Source organism: Mustela nigripes, chromosome 8 (genome assembly GCF_022355385.1).
Source record: "Mustela nigripes isolate SB6536 chromosome 8, MUSNIG.SB6536, whole genome shotgun sequence".
Classification (NCBI taxonomy): domain Eukaryota; kingdom Metazoa; phylum Chordata; class Mammalia; order Carnivora; family Mustelidae; genus Mustela; species Mustela nigripes.
The window spans coordinates 43,691,444-43,712,047 of record NC_081564.1 but is presented as its reverse complement, the minus strand read 5'-3'; the positions used below and the strand labels follow the sequence as shown (position 1 = coordinate 43,712,047).

The window sequence follows — 20,604 nt, the reverse complement described above, 5'->3', positions numbered from 1 at the left end:
AATATTCATTGTTTTTGTACCACACCCAGTGCTCCATGCAATCCATGCCCTGTGTAATACCCACCACCTGGTTCCCCCAACCGCCCACCCCCCTGCCACGTCAAACCCCTCAGACTGTTTTTCAGAGTCCATAGTCTCTCATGGTTCACCTCCCCTTCCAATTTCCCCCAACTCCCTTCTCCTAACTCCCCATGTCCACCATGCTATTTGTTATGCTCCACAAATAAGTAAAACCATGTGATAATTGACTCTCTCTGCTTGACTTACTTCACTCAGCATAATCTCCTCCATTCCCGTCCATGTTGCTACAAAAGTTGGGTATTCGTCTTTTCTGATGGAGGTATAATACTCCATAGTGTATTTAAAATATATAGCTTCAAGCCTCTTGCATACATGCTTTTACTTCTTAAAAGAGGTTTTTAGGGGTGCCTGGGTGGCTCAGGTCATGATCCCAGGGTGCTGGGATGGAGCCCCACATGGGGCTCCCTGCTCAGCAGAGAGCCTGCTCCTCCCCTTTCCTCTCCTGCTCCCCCTGCTTGTGCTCTCACTCTCTTTCTGTAAAATAAAGAAATAAAATCTTTTTAAAAAAGAGATTATTTATTTTTCTTGTGTATTTAAAAAATATTTTCGACAAATGTCCATTAACAGATAAACAAAATATCGTATATACTTAAAATGGAATATTATTAAGCCTTAAAAAAAGAAGGAAATCCTGACCCATGACCAACATGGGTGAACCTTGAAGACATGATCCGAAATAAAAGAACCAATACGGTATATTCCACTTTTATGAGGTACTCAAAAGTCATGGAGATGAACAACAGAATGGTAGTCTCCAAGGATTGGGGAAGAGGGGATGGGACTTAGTGTTTAATGGGTGCAGAGTTCCTTTTTGGGAAGAAAAAAATTTCTGGAGATGGATAGTCATGACGATTGTGCAACAGCATGAATGTACTTAATGCCACTGAACTGTGCACTTAAAAATGGTTACGAGGGACCCCTGGATGGCTCAGTTGGTTAAGCAGCTGCCTTCAGCTCCGGTCATCATCCCAGCGTCATGGGATCAGGTCCCACATCGGGCTACTTGCTCCTCAGGGAGCCTGCCACTCTGTCTGCCTGTGCTCGCTCTTGCTCGCTCTCTCTCTGACAAATAAATAAATAAAATCTTAAAAAAAAAAAAAAAAGGTTACGATGGGGGTGCCTGGGTGGCTCAGTGGGTTAAGCCTCTGCCTTCAGCTCAGTCATGATCTCAGGGTCCTGGGATCGAGCCCCACATCGGGCTCTCTGCTCAGCGGGGAGCCTGCTTCCCCCTCTGTCTCTGCCTGCCTCTCTGCCTACTTGTGATCCCTGTCTGTCAAGTAAATAAATAAATAAATAATGGTTAAGATGGTATATTTTATGTTATGGTGTGTTTTGTCACCATAGACAAACCTTCCTAACCAAAGAGAACACATACTGTGAACAAAGCTAGGAAACAGATTTCCTCATAATCACTAACACAATTCAACCTGAGAGACAACAATGATGGGGGGGAAAGACAAGGGCCTAGGGGTTGTAAACTTTTGTTGGGTACCAGCTCTGTAAGTAGCTAACACTGCCTAACCTGGCCAAACTTCAGTTTCCTCATCTATCAAATGGGTAAGATGAGGGAAGGACATTTCATTTCTACAATGCTCTGATTCCCATTCGACCTCCGATTTAGAACCAAGGTCATCCTTGACTTGAAACATTCAACATGTCTACTGACAGATAAACAGATCTTCAGGAAATTATACTTGTCTTCCGGAGAAATGGTTTCTTTCAGTAAGTTCTCACAGAGCAAACGCAAGCACCAACAATGTAGGCTTTTGAGAATGTAGAGTATTTCCTGTACCCATAATCCTTCCCTCCTGGAAACTGTCAGGGATATGGAAATTCAATCCCCATCCAGATTTAGAAATGCAATTCTTCAGTTACCCAATAAAATGGAAACAGGAAAATCATATTATTATATTTTGAATCTCATACTATGAATGTATCTGAAGCCTGACTTCAATTTTTAGAATTCTGTTTAGGCCCCTTATACAATGATATTTATTTATTTACAACTTCCTTAGGCAGATCAACACAGAACTCGTGTTCAGTTGGCAGGTTCTATATAACCAGCTAAGTATAGTTGGGCACACTCTGTAGGCCGACAGCCAGAGAAAGCTTTCGAGGCCAGTCTGGAGGCAAACAACCTCTGGGAATCAATTGCCTAGAACTATCTCAATTGTCGAAGTCTGCCTTAAGGAAATATGTATTGTTCTTGAAAATGCCACAATACCAGTAGGAAACACACGCTGGAGACTCAAAGAAGCAGGGAAACGCAGACTGAATAAACAGCCCACAAACACCCATTTTCCTGGGAAATACGTGTCCAAGACTTAAGAGTTCTGGCGCAGGCTTATCTGTCATCTACCTCTTTGAGATAAGTCAGTCTTGGATGACATTTGCTCTTGCCCCCCCAACACCCCCACAGGAGGCTGCCAACGAGTATCATAGATCATCCACTAGAGGGTGACAAGCACATATGCTTGGGGGAGGATGGCCATTCCATAGACACCATGGTACGTAGGCACATTCCAAAGTCTGGAGTCCTTCCTTGAAGCCTAAGTGGTTGGCTCTTTGCTTCTGGAATCTCCCATATGCAGGAGAGAAGGGGATTTATCTCATTAAGAAAAATATATGTATACATACTGTACCTAAAAATGTATATATAATGTATATATAGTTCCGTTTTAAGTAGAAGGAATACCTCCCATCAGTTTAGATGGGGGGTTGTATCTAATAACTGTGAGGAGACCTTGTCAGTTATTTGGGATCTTTTACTGATATTAGCTCTGGGCCTTTGGGATGGTTTCAGTACATAGTTCCCAAGGTTACTCAACTTTTTCCAACTATAAAATGTGGGCTCTTTATTATAAACCTTAGATCAAAATTTTTATTGTAAAATAGAGGAATGTAGGAATTTTAGTTAGAAGATTTGGGGTCTTTTCAGGTGGTACCTTTATATATCAACTAAAATGCCTGAAATAAGTTGGTGAGACTGAGTCTCAGTGGGGATGTGGATCTGGAATCTTGGATTACAGATATGAGAAATATTAATTATTTGATGGACATCTTGGCTGCCAGCTCAAGCCCACACAGATACCACGGTGGCTTACACGGAGTCTGGATGGATGCTTGCTTATGTCCCAGCTCAGCCACACTGGGTGGCAGTCACTTAATTAGCTCTTCACAGAGCTCTGGATTTTGTCCTTAACATTCCACAAAAATGTTTCAATTTTAAGAAGAGGTCTCAGGAAACCAGGACTTTTCAGATTATGTATGTTTAAACCTTTTGTGTACTATTTAGACAAGCAATAAACTCAATAGTACTTTTTTTTTTCTTTTTTAAGGGACAGGGATTTTTATAGTAGGCGTGAGGCTAAGCTCCCATGTTAACTGCTTCTATAACTCTTCCTGGCTCCACTCGGGGCTGGATACAGAGTGAGTACTCCATATTTCTAGGCTATATAACCCATACTTATAAAATTAGAATAATTTTAAATAAGAAAACCCATCATTGAGTGATGTGTTCATGATGCTTTCTTCAGTATAAGCATAAAAACCAAATTTGTCCTTTGGTTTGCTTTATAGGTGATGCTGGTTTGGTGTCTATGTATGTTCGTGCTCCCAGCCTTTGTTAGTATTTTTAGGGGCAGTGTTTATAGCAGACTAAAGCTTTGGAAGCAAGACAGACCTGGGTTTAGTGGGTTTACATTGCTGGGTTTTATAAAGCTTAGAGACAAATATATGTACAGTGCCTAGCAAACAGATAAAAAAATTTTTTGTTTATTAGTTATTTTTTCTAGCTGTATTTATAGCTGTATTTATAATAAGTAAATAGAAAATAAATTAAATAAATAAAAAATAAATAGAAGCTAGATCAATTATGCAGAGAGGAAGTGGTAGGTGAACCAGGCTAGTCTGGATTACTTGAGAGTTTGCTTACCTCTGATATTTGTTGAGTACCTTCAGTAAGCAGCATTGTTTTAGGCACTTAGAGCCCAACGGAAAACCAAATCTCCTTCCCTTTGAAGAACATTACCTGCTGGCTTCACTGTCTTAGAAAAAGAAGCAGTATACTTAGCAAGTCAATTTTTAAAAAATAACACTTGGTTGGGGGCTTGTTTCTAACTTTTTGAAAACTTTTTTGTGGTAACAGCTTTATTGAGATATAATTCACATACGATACCATTCACCCATTTGAAGTGTATCATTCAGTGGTTTTTAGTATACTCAGAGTTGTACAACCTCCACCACAGTCCATTCTAGAACATTTTCAGTGCCACAGAGAGAAACCTGTACCCTTTGGCAGTCACTCCTTCCTCTCTCCACTCCCTCCCCCTTTCAAGGCTACCACTAATCTCTTGCCTGTCTCTATAGATTTTCCTATTCTGGACATTTTATATAAATGGAATCTTACAACATGGGATCTTTTGTAAATAGCACTTAGCATAATGTTTTCAAGGTTCATTGTGTTGAAGTATACATCAGCACTTCATTCCTTGTTATGCCTGAAAACTTTTAAAAATTCTCCTTAATAATGCATATTAAATACTCATATGTTATGATCTTCTTTTTTTTTTTTTTTTAAAGTCCGTGGAGTCCTTTCTTCCTCACCACTCCTTCTAACGTTCCTTGGGGGTGGGAGTGGGGGGGGGACACTTTCTCTCCTCTTCTCATTTGAAGTCAACTACACTCCCACTGCTACTACATACTCCAGCCTTAACTTTAATTTTAACATCGACTGAAATTTGGAGCGCGTGGCCCCTACTTTTGCAATGACAGGAAATCTGGTTTCTGTCCTTTATTTCTTTTCAGTCCTTTCATTCTGCATCCGTGTACCCTACATGTGATAGCTCCAGGATTCTTTACAGAACTGTGGAGAATTGGCCTTAGAATGGAAGTTGCACATGGTATCCAAAGATACATGAACCAGCCAGAGGAGAAAGGGGTGGGAATGAGAAAACAGCGAGAATGCCAGGCAGGGAATTTTCTCAAAATTGGGACAGACCGGTTGTTTCTTATTCTTATGCCTGATGGATTGAACATTTCCCACAAGGGCTTGGTACCATCCAGGACCTGAAGATACGCCGCATTTTTCCGAGCAAACTCCAGACTCTATTTTACTCTCACTTCCTTTCTTCTGGGTTTGGCCATGCAAAGCCCACCGATAAGTTATAAATGACTTATCAAGCATTAGCGTTTAGAGAGTAGACGGCTCCATAAATACCTACTTGGCCTCATTAAAAAGCTACAGTGATTAAAGAGAATGATTAGTGTGGTGCCAGAGGGGAAAGAAGAAAATCCAGCATCTGACTCAAACACCGCCAGACCTCTTCTCCGGGCAGACCGTTCGTGTCATGGAAGAGGATCTGGCCTGCGCGCTCCGAAACAGAATGTTCGAGTCGGCATCCGAGGAAACTCCACACTGGGGCCTGTCAGGGAAAGAGTTATGGAAAGTGCACACGTTCTCAGAGACGATTACCCTCTTGCCCTCCACGCCTCCTTCCCAACCTCCCCTTCCACTCCCTGTTGCCCCCCTGGAACTTAAAACATTATTAAAACAGGGGAACCTATAACTGGTATGAAATGACCCTCAAATGACTGCTTAATTACAGCGAAATGAAAGCCGGGGGACTACAAATAACCAGTAACTGTCCCGGCTGTCACTGAAGAGGAGCCTGCACATGAGTCATGAGTCATGAATTAGCCACTAAGTGTTTCGCTTCCAGCCACGGGCCGCCCGCCTCTGCCCTGCCCGGGCTGTCCCCACGTCGCCTCCTACGCCGGGGGTGGGGGGGGGGGGGGGGGCCGCGCGGCGCTGCGCGTCCGGGGTCGGGCCCAGGCGGCGGGGCTCCTCCTCGGGAGGCGTTTGTTGTGCTTCGCAGGGCGCAGGAACTCGGCGGCCCAGTCCCCCTGCAGCCCCCGGCCGGCCCGGCGGTGGGGGAAGTCTCCCAGGCTGCACAGGAGACAGGCTGACTGAAGGAGCGCAGCCAGCGCGGCTGCAGATAAGTTAATGTACACAGAGAGGATGTAAATTACCACGACCCTCAGCAGCAGGACATTGGCCAGGGCCCTGTCAGGGAGAGGACAAGCGTCGGCGGGCCGGGGGCTCGCTGACATCCACTCCGAGATGGAGCCGCCAGGCGGCCCGGCCAGGGAGGACCTCTTGGAGCCAGGCTTTCCTTGAAAACAGCTGCGTGTCCCTGACACCTCCAAACTAATGCATTTTTAATCAGGGGAATTAGCTCTAGGCGTCCCATATTTTTCCAAACCCCCATCTCTTGCAGCCACGTCCCCATTCCCGCCCCCCCCCCCCCCCCCCCCCCCCCCCCCCTCCCCCCCCCCCCCCCCCCCCCCCCCCCCCCCCCCCGCCCCATTTAGTGACTGGCAGTCCCATTATGTTTCTTTATCGGCCTCGCAGTCTCCCGCTGCTCCCACGCACTCCAGACCAAGCCGCCTTTGAAAGCCTCCCGTCCCCACCCCCCATTCTCCCGTCCAGGGCCTCCTCTGCCTGGTCCTCTCCAGAGCAGCGTTCGCCCCCACCCTTCCCTCTGTTTATACAGTGACATCACAGCCCCTGGCTCTTCAAGGCTCAGAGAAAACAGTTCAAAAAGGCAAACAGGAAAGCCGGCTAGTCGTGGGCACCGGGTGAGATTGGGTCCACCCGCGGCTGGACAGCACCGACGCGCACGTGCGCACGCGCGCTGTTGTTGCCGTGCTCCCTAAAATGCACCGTCGCTGGGACATTGCTTCGCAGGCATGGGCCCCCTCGCCAGCCTTAGGCGACATCCCACCCCAGACTTAGGGGATTTAAGTTTTTTCCAATAGCCTCCTAAGAAAAAGTTAAAAAAAAAAAGTAATAATATTATTTAGACTAATATATCCAAAATATTGTTTCAATACATGATCAATATAAACAATTATGGAAGAGATATTTTATATTCCTTTAGTCACAGTAGGTCTTTGAAATCCATTATTTATTTTTACACTAACAGCACATCTCAGTTCAGGTACTAGTTTTTCCATTGGAAATCCTTGATCTGTACTTAGATTTCATAAAATTTACAGTTGGAAAAGTTGATTCACATATCCAAGTTGTTCCAAACATACTTAAACGTTTTCCAATAACTGAATCCAGTATTGGTTTTTAAATTGAATTTAAATTAATTACAATTAAGTAAAATTGAATTTAAATTAATTGCAATTAAATAAAATTGAATTTAAATAAATGAAATTAGAAGCTAAGTCCCTCCATTGCACATTTCAAGCCCTCAATAGCCAATGCAGTGAACAGCAAATATATCAGACCGCAGTCACAGAGTTTCTTAATATAACCAAGTTTTGCTTTTGTTTTTATAAAAGGGAGATCCTACCATCTACCTTCTGTGGGATTGTTGTGAGGATTAAACGAAACTCAAAAGAGCAATGCACATAAAGTTCTCAGCACAGGACCTGGCTTATAGAAACTGCTCAGTAATGAAGGCCACTGCTAGGCTTATTTCTCTTCCTTCCCCACTTTGGTGATTTCCTCTCCCCATCCTTAAGCCCAGTGTGACATGCTGCCTATTCCCAGACCTTTCTCTTAGGGAAGAATTGTTAAATGACTTTACATTAACCTGCCAAGAATGAACAGAGTATTCAAATGAGCATGTGCCCTTCTGCCTTTTCTTACCAGACAACTTCTCTACAACACCAGCTTCATTTAATATCTATATGCCGATCACTCAGAACCCAATAAATAGAACATAGATCTTCACATCTATGTATCCAGCTGCCTAGTAAAGGTCTTCACTGAGATCTATCTGTGATATCTTACAAACATATTTTAAACTCAAACTAACAAAATGTGAATTGATTATCATCACCCCTAATGTGCCTCTCCTGGGCACCCTCATTGACTCTGTGCCACCATCCACTCATGCCTGATATCTCAAGCCACAGTCCATCTGCCCATCTTTCTAGGCTCTTTTGTCTCCTTCACTGCTCTCTTTATCCAGATTCATTAGTTATTCACCAAGACCTACCAATTCTACCTCCTAAATACCTTCCCAATCTATATATCTCTCTCAACCTCTATGGCCACTGCCCCAAACTTGGCCACTGTCATTTTTCGCTTGGCTATTGCAACTGGTCTTTTTTGCCTCTGCTTTTGCCTGTCTTCAGTCCATTCTCCATGCTTCAAGAGTAATTTTTCTAAAGCACAAATTGATCAGGCAACAACTGTGCCTAGACACTTAAAATGACTGTCGACCTTATAAAATGACCTTCAAGGACCTTCATGAACTTGTCCTGCTTACCTCTTCTCCTGTCCTTCACAGTAACCTTCACCCCTCCCTCACCTCCATTCAAGTCACTCTGAACTTCCTTCAGTTCTTCCAACACACTGCATGTTGCCTGATGGAGGAGTTCCAGTGTATTGCCTTGTTGGCTGTGTCTGGTTGCTTCATGTTTGTTTATATCCTACAAGTCATGTCTCCACTCTGAGAAGGTATTTTGGGTTCACAATCACATATTTCTTAACATTGTGCTGTGTGGCAACTTGACTGTTATCTTTGACTGTGTGTTTCAGAGAGTTCCTCAACTAATTTCCAAGTTAGAAAATGCCATCTCCCTCTCAAAAATCCATACATGACACCTCAAGAAAGCCTTTGGGATGCGAAGCCTTTAGGTTATTAAGAGTGCCCACAGGCTGTTATTTGCTGTGTCTCGTTACATTCCACAACACCAATTTTTTAAAAGTTTCCTTTCTTTGTTTTACTTGGATTGCAGAAATTGGCTAAGATACATTGGCACTAGGACTATCTATTGCTTGCAAAAGTTTTGCTCAAAAAGGGTGTTGATGTCAGAGCTGCGAGAAAGGCTCAGATCTTACCTTGTAGGACTGGGGAAAAGATGGGAATGTTAAAAGTTTGCTTTATAAATGGTTGAGGTTCGGGTGCCAGGCAGGATCTGTGGTAGAGCATTTCAAAACTCACCCCAGAACCCAGTGAGGTCTGCCAGTGTTCTGGGCAGGCATTACTAGCTGGCCCTTCTCCACACCTCTTGCCCTTCCCTTTCTTATTCTCTTCCACCTCCAAGTCAGCACTTGTGCTGACCTTGGAGCTGGACGGACAACAGGAGACTGGTAGATCAGGGCAACGATGGCTAGGTATTTTCCCAGAGATGCAAAGAGCAGGATTTGTATGTCTGGTTTCTGCCTCTAACACCTCCAGACCTAGGGATGGATTCCCAATGATCTTCTTCCATCAAAGGGCTTGATCCCAGGAAAAGCGAGTAAAGATGAAACTTTAGCTCTTTGTCTGGCTTCGGGATAAAGCTATGTGAAACTGTCAAAGCAAATATCGTTTTCCCCTGGAAAGCTGTAAATTCCTCTGGCTTTGGGTCCAGGAGGTTTGTCATGTGGTTCGACGAAAGATGAGTCTGTTGATCACAGGTCATTAGCTGTAAGGTTCTAGAGCTCAGGCCAAGTCTATGGTGCAAGCTGCTTTATTTAACACCAAGTATAATGCTGAGTTCGAAATGCTTAGTAAATCTTCTTTAATTATTGCTCAAAATGAAGACAGTAAAATCACCTGGCATTTGCTATGTTATTTTCATACCGAGATTAAATAGAGATATGGATACATTTCATCAAGGGGCCTATAAATTAAAAATTGGAATAATTATAAATAGTGCTAGAAGAAAACATGGCTAAAAATCTTCAGAAGGAAATGGAAAAATCACAGAAGATTTATTTGCTCGATGGTTGCTTGCTTGTTTTATTTTTGCCAGATTCTTTATAGATTGAAGTACTATTATCATTAGGTTCATGCTACAAAAATCAGATTAAAAAGTTTAGAAATTTTTGTGAGTGAAAACTCCTTTTCAACTTTTAGTTTGGTAAACAGGAACCATGGATGTTTAATGTTTTTTCAAAGTTCATTCTTTCATTGTTGTGCTTTGGATAGAAAGAAATAAAACACTAATAAAAGTAATTTTGATCACCCATACTTGCAACATTAACTAGATCTGACTAGTCTCTTTGTCCTATATTTATTATTCTGAATTTCTAACAATTATTGTATCACACTGTTTAGTAATATCCCCCCCATGTTATTACAAACCTTTTATGAACACTATTGCAAATCACTACAGACTGCATTATTATACAGATTTGCCACACTCACTTGCCCACTCACCTAATATTGCTTATTTAGGTTATTTTAAAATAAGAATTTTCAAAGGATTCCCTTATGGATTAGTTTTCATTGGTTTCAAAATACTGACAATTTTTAATGTACATATGGTAATGTTTAATCTTAATGTGTATAGTGTTGGCAAAAATTAAAGAGCCAGAAGTTTTATGTTAAGTTTATGAATATCAACACAATAAAAAAAGCAATGCATCAGTTTCACTGAGCTTCCAGTTTCAGAGAAAAATTATGACCTCTTCGAGTAGAGATTCCTTGTTTTTCTGCAGGAGGAGGCAGATAATGAAGTAATCCCAGGAAGGATGAACTACGGGAACAAGACAGAAGCTCACACAGTATAGATGACCATGAAATGTCCCCTGGAGGGGAGATGTTCAAGTCTCAACCTAGAGGTTGAGAACCCCAACTCAGCTGGCGTACTCAAATACTTTAGGGAATAGCAGTAGATCAAACTTTCTGGAACATGATCTGTTAATATGTAAATATTTGTATATCTTTTAGGAAAAACAAGTATTTGGAAGTCATCAGAAAAAATGAAAAGTTGGGGCACCTGGATCGCTCAGTGGGTTAAGCCTCTGCCTTCGGCTTGGGTCATGATCTTGGGGTCCTGGGATTGAGCCCTGCGTTAGGCTCTCTGCTCGGCGGCGAGCCTGCTTCCCCCTCTCTCTCTGCCTGTTCCTCTGCCTACTTGTGATCTCTCTCTTTGTGTAAATAAATAAATAAAATCTTAAAAAAAAAGATGAAAAGTTAGTGAATCAAATGTTCATAGCATGGCTTGTAAGAGGAAGAAAAAAAAAGGGAACAACTTGTGTGTCTATAGCTAAAGGATTGGGAGGGCCATGCCTACACTGGAAGGTATGCATCATTAAATATATGATTAAAGTAATTTAAAGCTGGTGAGAAGATGGTTTTAGACCAGAGGAGATATAAACAAACACAATGCATGAATTGATTTGGGGAGAAAAAAAGGAAAAAGTAATTTTGTGGACAACTAAGAAAATGTGATTGTGAACTGGATATTAAATGGCATAGGGAAAAACATTAATATTCTGTTGTGATAATGATATGATGATTACATGTGAGAATGTCTTTTTTTATACGAGATGCATATTGAAATATTTAGGGTTGAGATCCCATGGTGAATTCAATTTATTTTAAAATATGTCTGCAAAAATGAATATGTACTTATGAAAATATATACATATGCCCATATTTAGATAGATAGAGCAAAGTGTTTATAAATATTGTCTCTAGGCTGAAGATATAAAGGTGTTCTTTATATTTATCTTTTAAGCTTTATATAAATTTGAAAGTTTTCATAACAAAGAAATGTATTATGTGGCATTATCTAGAAAACCAGAATATATGTCATAATGGTTCAGTGATTAAATCAGTGTGATAGATTTACGGATAATTGTTATTTTTCTGCTTTATACTTGCATGTATTGTCTACAACAGACATATTTTATTTTTATTACCAATAATTATAGCCATAGTCTATTGAGCATTTATTAAGCTCTCTGCTTTGTGTGCGTTATTCTATTTAATTCTTACAACTCCATGGGGCACCTTGGTGGCTCAGTGGGTTGGGGCCTCTGCCTTCAGCTGAGGTCATGATCTCATGGTCCTGGGATCAAGCCCTGCATTGGGATCTCTGCTCAGCAGGGAGCCTGCTTCTTCCTCTCTCTCTGCCTGCCTCTCTGTCTACTTGTGATCTCTCTCTCTCTTTCTGTCAACTAAATAAATAAAAATTAAAAAAAAATTAATTCTTACAACTCCAAGAGGCTGGTGCTGAACAGATTACATTAATTCCTACTTATATGCAGTAGGTTTAGATTAGGCACAAATAATGCTTTTATAATTCAAAATCAATTTTCAAATATTTAGTCAAATAAAAGGAAACTGTCTATGTAATTCAAGATTTCACCCCAGAGGCAGATGAATGATACAGACTTAGAAGCTGGAAATCTTGATCCAAGGTCTGACTCTGTAGTTTGTTATCTATGTGGTGGAAAAGACTCCCCTTCAGAACTGTGTGGTGGGCATGAATGTCTGTTCCAGCCTCCTCATGGGCATGTCACCTCAGTGAGTAGTATTGCCAGTGACTAACTATCCTGTCCTATAACCCAAACCACTATTGTCATAGCTCTGAGATCCTAATAGTGTATCCCCATATCTAGAAGAATACTGGCTTGGCTTTCTGAATTTTATTTTAGGATTTGATTCCATGGTTATTATAATATCTTTCAGTGACATCTGTTTTGTTTTTCTTTTCTTTTCTTTCTTTCTTTTTAAAAAAATAATTGCAAAGGATAAGAATAGGAAATCCCTCCTCATTTCTTGACAAGCCCTGGCTGGGAAATCTGCCTTTCTCTTGGTTGACATAGCTAACAACCTAAGAGTAAGTGTTTCTGGAGGATGGCCTCCATCAAAGGTTGGTGGACAAGAGAGGACTGGGTGTGTCAAGGTACAAGTCTATGAAGAGTGGGCTTTCATATCCCACTTTGCAAATCTGAACACCATATTCCTTATGTTCAGTGTTTTAATCTAGGCTTGGGCAAAACATTAGAAACTACAATGAGTTGTTGTTGGATGGATGAATGGCTGTTTAGGAAATGTTTTCTTTTTGTGTAATGTTCTATCAGTGGCATGAAACAGTTAAGAAATTGCCATCTTTGTGAAAACTTCAGCTCGTAACTCAGAGGTAAAGAAAATTGGCGCAAAACCATTAACTCTCCGTTTAGACAGAATCTCTGAACTTTGTGGGCTCACCCATCATTGTTGTAAAACTCTAAAGATCAAGTTTATTTTGGAAGCTCTGCTGCAACCTCAAGTATCATGTTACCAATAGAGCAGCAGAGGTAAAAACAGAGAAGAGCAACATTCTATTTCCGAATACACATCTCTATTGTTTGAAAGCTCACAAAATCTGCTTTACTAAGTCAGCAAGAGAGAAAGATCACAAATTAGGTCTAAGATTAGAGTTCAACGTTTTGCTTTTCCTTCCCATTATCCATGGCACTGCTGAAGATCACCGTTACAATAACTCTTATCTTCAGTGTGAATAAGGAATATGAGCCCAACAATCTTTGAGTAGGATGGACCACCATCAAACCTCTCAACACCTAAGCAATGATGTAAACTTATTTGGGGGTAAACAAGCAAGAATGCTAGCTGAGATCCCCTGGGGTGGTACATAAGGAGTCAGGTTGTGTGTGTATGTGTGTGTGTGTGTGTGTGTGTGTGTGGTGTGGACTAAAATCACATGATTTCATTGAGATACCTCTAAGTTTGTGCAACCAAGAAAACAAAATCCCTGGCAAAAAACATCACACCAGTTACACAGGGCTACGCACCAGTTACATAGTTACACAGGGTTCTGGACGGATGCTGTTGTTGTGCTGGAGAGTCCTTTACCAGTGATTGACAACAGCAAATAATAGTTAGTGATTAATGGTGGAAACCTTCTGATGAGAGTCTTAAATACCAAAACATGGGAGGAAGGTGTGACAATATGGATCCAATTTATTTAAACCTACAAACCATAATAATCTGAATTTGGTAAAGTTTATTTGGATTGTTCCTTTTGTCTCTTTATCTTGAGGATTTTAAATTAAATTTAGTTTCTTGATTTGGATTAGTTCAATTTCTTTAGGAAATGTTTTTGCTCTGTCAATTATTATATATGATGATGGTTAATTTCATGCTTCACCTTGACTGGACTGAAGAATGCCCAGATAACATGCTGAAACATTATTTCTGGACTTGTCTACAAAGATGTGTTTAGAGAGATTGATATTTGAATCCATATCTGAATAAAGAAGAGTACCCTCATCAGTGAGGGCAGGCATCCCCTAATCAGCTAAGGGCTTGAATAGAACAAAAAGGTAGAGGAACAGCAAATTCTCTCTGCTTGAATTAAGGCATCCATTTTCTCCTGTCCTCAGATGTTGGTGCTCTTGGTTCTTCTACCTTCGGACTCTATCTGAATTATATCAGCAGCTTCTGGTTCTCCAGCTTGTAGAGGGCAGATCACAAAGCTTCTCAGCCTCCATAATCATGTGAACCAATTCCTATAATAATCTCCTCTTAGAACATATATCCTATTGGTTTTGTTTCTCTGGAGAACCCTGACGAATACATGAAGTGTCGAAAACTGAACTAAGTGTGTCAAAGAATAGAGTCTTGATATAGTCTTCAAGGAATGTAGAGATAAGTCTGGTAGGGCCAAAGAAATAAGAAAGAATAATTGACATGTGGTCAGATGAGTCAGGGAGAGCCATTGAACCATAACTAATTCATTGATTCATTTCATTTATTCCCTGACTCTACAACACTTCCTGAATTCCAAATGGCAACAGGTGATTATGCTAGTGAGGAATGTCCATTCTTATCAGGGCATAGTTATGAAGGAGCCATCTAATCCTCCCAAAGGGATTTGGATTGGCAGTTTTTCTTTTTCTGTATTTTTAATTGTTCCATTCTACAGACCTCAAGGTAGCTGTGGAATGTGGCTTTCCTTTTCAGAAAATCCAGTGCCAGCATTGTTCCCTCAGGCCAACAATTCCCAGGCTTTGATATTTTAGTTTAGTGGTGACCATTATGTTTGTTTTCATCATGAGAAAATCTAAGTCATTTTAGGCACAGGTTCAAGGTTACATAATGAGAGCATGGACCCCATCCCTGAACTCACTAGCAAACTTGAACCGTAATTAATGAGCAGTAGTTGAGCATGGATATGAGATAGAGCAAAAGTCACACCTTTATTGTACAGATAACTTGCCAAATAGACTTCAACCTTTTGACAATGACCTCAATTCCTCATTCCTCCACCTGAATTACATGCAACTTAATTTTGCTTTCTTTTTTGAAGTTTTAACCTACGTGATCATGGGCACCAGGATTGCAGGAATTTCCCATATTCTCCATGACTAAATCCACAGGTCTTCTCTGTCTGCATTTTACTTGAATTATCTGAACAGGTGACACAGTTGATCAATCCCTCCTCCTTGAAACACTTTCTTTACTTGATCATTTTGGAACACCACATTTTCTCCATTTTCCTGTTACATCCTGGTTGTTCCTTTCCATTGTCCTCCACTGGTTCTTCTTCATCTTTCCAACACCCTAACATCTGGAGGGCAAACCAAGCTCATGAGCACTCCTCCACACCTTTTGTGGTCCTGCTTTCCCACTCAAGAGATGCAACCCTTTCCTTCCAGTTGCTCATGCTAAAAACTTAGAGTCATCATGGACTCCTCTTTCCTCTCACATTCCACATCCTGATAGTCAGGAAATTCTGCTGGGTCTGTCTTTGAAATGTATCCAGAATGTGAACCTTTCACCATCTCCACTACTCCCCCCAACTTTAGCCATAACTCCTTCCTGGAAGCTACCAGGAGCTTTCTCCCTGCTCCCTCCTTTGTACCTCTACCGTCTACCCAGAACATGGCAGAGTGAGCCTTTAAAATATATCATCTCACGTCACCTCTTTGCTCAAAATTCTCCAGCAGCTCCCAGCTCATTGAGAGTAAAAAAATAAAGAAAAAACTGTCCTTACAATGACTTAAAAGGCCTTCCATGACCTGGCACCTAAAACCTGTCTGATTTCATCTCCTTCTCCTCTTCCAGGTCTAACACCTCTCCAGCCACATGCCTCCTTTCTGTTTCTCTGACATTCCAGGAATTCTCCTGACTTGGAAATTTTATACTAACTATTCCCCATTTGCAACATTCTCCCTCCACAGAGCCACATGGCTCACTCCCACTTGGCCCTCAGGTCTTTGCTCCAATATCACCTAATCAGAGAAAGCTTCTCCAACCAACTTAAAATTATAACCATATCCCTTATCCCAGCACTCTCTTCCCTTTTCCTGTTTAATTTTTTCCCGTAGCGTGTATCACCATTGGATATATTATTTATTTTACTTGTTTACTGAAGTTCTCCCTCTCATCCACAAAATGTAGTCTCCGTGTATAAAGGGATTGTGTGTGTGTGTGTGTGTTTTCTTTATTGCTTTATGTCTGTGCTGAGAATAATATTTGGTACATAATGGGTCAGAAAAATATTAATAAATATTTTGAACAAATGGTCGTATTTTGCTCTAAGCCAGGTGTTGAAGCAAATCTCAAGTAAAGCTCATACACAAGACTCTGAGGAAATTGTCTCCATGACCACTTATCTGTTGACACCACCCCAAAGAACAAGACGCTGTATGGTTTTGCTTTATTTTGTTTCAATTCCCTTATACATTGTGTCCTTGTCTAAATGGATAAGCCTGTTCCTGTATCAGGGAACAGCTGACCCTTCCCATTTACTTTGCTCTGTACTCCCTCCTTCATATGGTTTCTTCTCCATAGAAACTTCTCCATAGTTTCTTCTCTAGTCTGTTCTTTCGAAAGAGGAAAACTCCTTACTAAAATGTGAATAAATATTGAAGTAAGCCTACACATCAGAGATAACGATAAATCAGGGAGACTAAAGCAGAATTTTTCTGTTGTAAAAAAGAAACTGTTTGAAAAACGAAGAGCCATTTTTTTCCCCATTCTTGACCTTGCGCAAACTGGGCTGTTTGGTAGTGTTATTATCACCTAAACTGAGCCGATCAAAAAGGGAAGAAGGCGATGTTGTGATTTACAAGAGGAATAGAGTGGGGCTTACACCTGGATTCAGAGTGTCAGGTGGGCATGTCAGTTGCTAAATTAGGATCATGAAATGCTTCAAATTGCAACATTTAAATATCTGTATGCTCTGCTATCAGGAAACCTTCTCAATATATATATATATATATAAAATCTCCTTCTCGATATTATATCCTTTTCACTCTGCATGCCAAATGTCAGAGGCAGCAAAAGAGACAGGACAAATCTGCAATGTCTACACTGAATGCATTCTCATGGGCTGGTTTCTCCTGGTCGCAGACACACTCCAGTCTCTGTTGTAGTTGCTGCACAGGGTCACTGACAGGACCTTGATACAGCTTAGTTCACTGACCATGATTTCTGTAACTTGCAGTTTCTGTCTAGTTGACTCATCCATTCTCTCAATCTTTGAAACACCTAAACCTCCCTTACTAGTTTCACCTGCATTTTCTCTCCTAGCCCAAGACTTCCCTGTTTATTCCTTCAGCCCACAGAAAAAACAGGAGCCAGTTAACATCACTACCTATCGCCCCAGTCATCACGCTCTTGCTCCAAATTCTGTTTCAGACAATCCCAACATCTCCAGCCTTTCTTCAGAGTTAGGGCTCCCGAAAGCTTTGTCCTTCTCACTCTTTTCAATACCTGTGGACCTAAAACTGCTCCTAGGCGCAGACAATGTACACTAAGGCCCCAAACAGTTTTGCCCTACACTTAATTTTCATAGACCCTTCTCTAACCTTCCTGTCTTATCTAAGGAGGAAGGGCAGATAGCTAAGAAACAGCTGGCAAAGTCACAGCCCAGGGACACAGGCCCATTAAGACACTGAGGTGTAGTAATAAGATTATAGAAGGTTTCCCCTCCCCCACACCTGTCCCCACCACTATCACCCAGCAGGGCTTCAATATAATAGCAGTGGCCTATAACTGCAAGAGTTGCAAGACACAGGCTTTGTCTAAGATGAAGTACTTAGGAAAGCCCAAAGCTGGCAAAGGAGATAAAACAAAGAGGTAAGAGAAATTGGAAGTCTCTGGAACCTGCAGCTACACAAATATTCCATACATCCCAACTCCTAGCTAGACTAATATAATACCTCCCACGAAAGGCCTACTACTACCTGATATATCGTGTGAGGCGTTCAACCAAAAAAGTACAAAGCAAAATAAGCAAATAAAATACACAGCCTAAAGAAGGAGAGCAAGCATCAGAACCAGATTTAGATATGACACGGTTGCTAGAATTATTAGTTTTAAAATAATTATGTTTCCTATGTTAAGGGCTCTAATGGAAAAAAAAAATAGTCAACAGGCCGAACGAGTGGGTAATGTAAACAAAGAGATGAGAACTGTAAGAAAGAAAGGCTGTACGTCAAAACCACTGTAATAGAAGTAAAGAATGTGTGTGCAGTGGATCCATCAGGAGACTGGACATGAAGGAGGAAAGAGTCAGTGAGCTTTCAGATATGTCAACAGAAACTTCCCAAACTGAGATGCATAGAGGGAAAACAAATGGCAATGAAATAAAACGGAACATCCAAGAGCTGTGGGACAATTACAAAAGATGAAACATATGCATTGTTGGAATATCTGAAGGAGAAGAAAAGGGGAATGGAGTAGAGAAAATATTTGAAGGGATAATGGCCAAGAACAGATACAGACCCAGGAAACTCAGAGAATGCCAAGTTGGATAAATATTTAAAGGTATACACGTTGGCATATCATTCAAATTTCAGAGAATCAATGACCAAGGGAAAATCCTTAAAGAAACCAGAAAAAGGGCACTTAGGTGACTCAGTCAGGTAAGTGTCTGATTCTTGATTTCCACTCAGGTCATGATTTCAGGGTTGTGAGACTGAACCCCATGTTGGGCTCTGCACTAGGAGTGGAGTCTGCTTGAGATTCTCTCTTTCCCTCTCCTTCTGCCCCTCCCCAGCCCTGGCTTATGCAGGCTTATTCTCCCCACTACCCCCTTCTCAAAAAAAAAAAAAAAAAAAAGAAGACACTAGAGAAACAAAACATCTTATCTATAGGGAAACAAGGATACAAATTACATTGGGCATCTTATCAAAAACCATGCAAGCAACAAGAGAGTGGAGTGAAATATCCAAAATGTTGGGGAAAAAAAATCCATCAAGCCAAGGTTCTACATCCCTCAAACAAAGCTGTCATTGAAAAGTGAAGGAGATTGTGTGAATGAAAAAAAGCCACAGACTGGGGAAAATATTTGTAAACCACCCATCAGATAAAGGACTTGTAGCCAAAATGTGCAAACCACTCTTAAAACTCAATGATAAAAAAACAAACAACCCAAGTAAGAAATAGGTCAAAAGTTCTCTTTTACCATCCCCACCAACCTGGAATGTTCATACCAAAACCATGAAGGCAGCTGCCTTCATAATTGAGGAGTATGACATGTGCCTAGAGAACTTCCACACCAACAGGCTTGTGCAAAGATATCACTGTTATTCCCAGCAAGATGTTCTGTGACAAGATAGTGGGCCATGTCACATAACTGGTGAAGGGGATTCAGAGAGGCCCGGAGAGAGGGATCTCCAGCAAGCAGCAGGAGGTGGAGAGAGAAAGGAGAGAGAATGACGTTCCTCATGTCTCAGCCCTGCATCAGGAGATCATGGAAGTAGATCCTGACACTAAGGACATGTTGAAACTCTTGGACTTTGGCAGTGTGTCCAGTCTACAGGTCACTCAGCCTACAGTTGGGATGAATTTCAAAACACCACGTGGAACTGTTTGAATCCTTCTGCTGGACTGTAAAATCCCAATAAACCTTGGACAAGAGCACCAACAAAGAGTGGCCCCAAACCTGAACAGATACCTCACCAAAGATGATATACAGATGGAAAGGAAGCATATGAAAAGATCCTCAATGTATATCTTTAGAGAACTGCAAATTAAAACAACAACGAGACCCTACTACACACCTGTTTGAATGAAGAATATCCAAATCACTGACAACACCAAATACTGACAAGGATGTGGAACAGCAGGGATTCTCATTCATTGCTGGTGAGGATGCAAAATAGCACAACCACTTTGGAAGACAATGTGGCAGTTTCTTACAAAGTTAAACCTAGTCTACCAGATGACCCAGCAATTGTGCTCCCTGATATTTACCCAAAGGAGTTGAAAACTCATGTCCACAGAGAAATGTTCACAGAAATGCTTATTCAGACTTGTCCCAAAAGTCCTTCAGTAGGTAAATGGACAAATTATAGCACATCCAGATAATGGAATATATATTCAGTGATAAAAAGGAATGAGCTATCAAGCCATGAAAAGATAGGGAAGAACCTTAATTGCTCATTATCAAGTGAAAGAAACCAATCTGAAATAGCTACATTTTGTGGGATTCCAACTTACATGACATTCTGGAAAAGGTAAAATTGCAGAGACAATCAAAAGATCAGTGGTTGCCAGGAGTTTGAAAAGATGAGAAGGGGTTAAGAGAAAACGATGAGTAAATGGAACACTGGCAGATTTTAGGACAATGAAACTGTTCTGAATGATGTCGTGATGGTGGAATCGTGTCATTATACATTTGTTGAAACCTCCAAATTTCTACAAGATGAAGGGTAACCATTAATCTAAACTATGGATTTTATTTAATAAAAAGATATCAACACTGGTTCATCAGTGGTAATAAATGTACCACACTGATGCCAGATGTTAATAATAGGGGAAAACT

General features: G+C 41.0%; 1 pseudogene; it reads left to right on the top strand.

The window, feature by feature from the left end:
- The first annotated feature begins 11,101 nt into the window (after positions 1 to 11,101).
- On the top strand, positions 11,102 to 19,653 carry LOC132022988 (small ribosomal subunit protein eS17-like; annotated as a pseudogene).
- Positions 19,654 to 20,604: the final 951 nt, after the last annotated feature.